Raw genomic sequence first — 3,317 nt, forward strand, 5'->3', positions numbered from 1 at the left:
AGATGGGCTTCGGGAGTTGATTTTGGAGGAGGCCCATAGCTTGCAGTATTCCATCCATTCGGGTGCAACGAAGATGTATCAGAATTTGAGAAAACATTACTAGTGGAGGAGAATGAAGAAGGATATTGTGGGATTTGTAGCTCGGTGTCTCAATTGTCAGTAGGTGAAATATATGAGCATCAGAGACCGGGTGGTTTGCCTCAGTAGATTGATATTCCAGAGTGGAAGTAGGAAAAGATCACCATGGACTTTGTAGTTGGGCTCCCAATGACTTTGAAGAAGTTCGATGCCATTTGGGTGATTGTGGATCGACTGACCAAGTCCACGCACTTCATTCCTATGTGTACTACTTATTCCTCATAGCGATTAGCAAAGATTCATATTTGAGAGATTGTTCACCTGCATGGGGTTCCAGTTTCCATCATTTCAGATAGAGGTACTCAGTTTACTTTACAGTTTTGGAGGGCCGTGCAATGAGAGTTGGGTATTCAGGTTGAGTTGAGCACAACTTTTCACCCTCAGACAGACGGGCAGTTTAAGCACACTATTCAGATATTGGAGGACATGTTACACGCTTATGTCATTGATTTTAGAGGGTCATGGGATCAATTTCTACCGCTCATAGAGTTTGCATATAACAACAGTTATCAGTCGAGCATTCAGATAGCTCTATATGAGGCTTTATATGGGAGGCTGTGTAGATCTCCAATTGGTTGGTTTGTGCCCGGCGAGGCTAGGCTTTCAGGTACAGACTTGGTGTAGGATGCTTTAGACAAGGTGAAGGTGATTCAAGAGCGGCTTCATACAGCACAGTCGAGACAAAAGAGTTATGCTGACATGACAGTTCGTGATATGTCCTGCATGGTTGGGGAGAAGGTTCTATTGAAAGTTTCACCCATGAAGGATATTATGAGATTTGGGAAGAAGGGTAAATTGAGTCCTCGGTTCATTGGGCTTTTTGAGGTGCTTCGGAGGATTGGGGAGGTGGCTTATGAGCTAGCCTTACCCCCTAGCCTGTCGAGTGTGCATCCGGTATTTCATGTTTTTATGCTTCGAAAGTATATTGGCGATCCGTGTCATATTTTAAATTTCAGCATGGTTCAGTTAGACGGTGATTTGACTTATGATGTGGAGCCAGCGGCTATTTTGGAGCGTCAGGTTTAAAAGTTGAGATCAAAGGATATAGCTTTAGTGAAAGTGCAATGGGGAGGTTGGCCCGTGGAGGAGGCTACCTGGGAGACCGAGCGGGAGATGCAGAGCAGATATCCTCAACTATTCGAGGTTTCAAGTATGTTTCTTGACTCCTTCAAGGACGAACATGTGTTTAAGAGGGGGAGGATGTAATGACCCGACTGGTCATTTTATGATTTTCAGTCTTGTTCTCCCCATATCTGCCTTCTTATGTGTTGGTCAGCTACATTTCATCGTATCATGTTGGTTGGTTCGGGTTTGGAGCAGTTTTGGAGTGATATGCAACACTTAGTCTCTTAAGTTGGCCATTTAGTTGGAAAAGTCAACCGAAAGTTGACTTGTGAGTAAACAATCTCGGAATATGGTTTTCATGGTTTGATAGCTTTGTTAGGTGATTTGGGACTTAGGAGCGTGATCAGAATGCATTTTGGAGGTCCGTGGTAGATTTAGACTTGAATTGGCTAAATTGGAATTTTGGCGTTTTCCGGTTTGTAGTGAAAATTTTGATATCACGGTCGGAATGGAATTTCAAAAATTGTAGTGGGTCTGTTGTGTCATTTGTGACGTGTGTGTACAATTCAGGTCATTTGGACTAGGTTTGATAGAATTTTTGATCGATAACGGAATTCGGATGTTTTGGAAACCTTAGGCTTGAATCCGAGGGTGTTTTGATGATTTGATGTTGTTTTGAGTGTCTCGAAGGTTGGTACAAGTTATAACAGTGATTTGTGACTTGTTCGTATTTTTAGATGAGGTCTCGGGGGCCTCGGGATGATTTCAGATGGTTATCGGAAGTTTGGAAATTTGAGAGTGAAGTTGAAGCTGCTGGTTCTTTCATAACCGCACCTACGGTTAGAGGACCGCAGGTGCGATGTCCGTAGGAGAGAGGAGCAGCCGCAGATGCAGCCACAAGTGAAAAGGGCAGAAGCCGCAAATGCAGAAGAAGGTACGCACCTACATGACTGCTGGTGCGGGTAGGGAGTCACATATGCAGTTCCAGGGAAATAAGTGAAAACCGCATATGCGGTTGGTTAGACCGCAAAAGCGGGAAAATGACCGTAGGTACGGAATCCCTGGGTCAGAAAGTATATAAGTTCTCCTTCGCAAAATTTGGATTGTTTTCCACCATTTTTTATCCGGAGTTGAAGCTTTTTACAGGGTTTTGAAGAGGGAATCAAGGGGGTTTCCATTGAGATGAGTTTCTTGAATCTAAAACTCGATTCTATGTTGATTTTCAGTTGTTTAAGCATGAAATTTATGAGATTAAGGGTGAAAAATTGGGGAAGTTAGGGCTTGAAATTGGAGAGGTAAAATTGGGGATTTGAGGGGCCATTTGAGGTCTGATTTAGATGTTCTTGGTATGTATGGACTTGTGGGAGGATAAGGATTCTATTGATGTGATTTTTATACGATTCTAAGATGTGGTCTCGGGATCAGGTTTAACCAATTTCGGGATTTTTGATGTAATTTGATTATTTTTGCTTGGGCTTTGTTCCCTTAGCGTATATTGATGTTATGATTCTGATTTTGGATAGATTCAACGCGAGTTGAGGCCGAGTCGAGAGGCAAGGGTGTCGCGGAGTGGGATTTCATCCGATTTCAGGTAAGTAACGATTGTAAATCTAGACCTAAGGGTATGAAACCCTGGAATTTCATTCTGTTTTGACAAATGAGGTGACACACATTCTAGGTGACGGGCATGTGGGCATGCACCCGTAGGGATTCTGCCTTGGCCCGTCCCGTGGCAACCGTAGAGTTACATATTTTGATAAAACCTTATATGATCTCCATGTGTTTTAGAAATTTATTTGTTAACTTGGGCTGAATGCCATGTTTGGGGCCTTGTGCCGAACTGTTTGGACCCTTAGGGGTATTTTACTACTTTTCTCACACTGTTTTGATTTGAAAGCAAATCCTCAGTCATGATTTTTTCCTATTTATTATTGATTCAATTTCATTACTCTACTTTCAAATATAAGAAAATTGTTTGGGCTGAGCTCCCTGATTTTCACTAAAATGCCCGAGTGGCTGTGAGGTTAGTGACTGAGAGAGAGGTCGAGGACCTGATGGTGAGGATGATATTTATATATATGGATCAGGCTGCACGCTGCAATGATATATATATG

Source organism: Nicotiana tabacum, chromosome 10, assembly GCF_000715075.1.
Source record: "Nicotiana tabacum cultivar K326 chromosome 10, ASM71507v2, whole genome shotgun sequence".
Lineage (NCBI taxonomy): Eukaryota > Viridiplantae > Streptophyta > Magnoliopsida > Solanales > Solanaceae > Nicotiana > Nicotiana tabacum.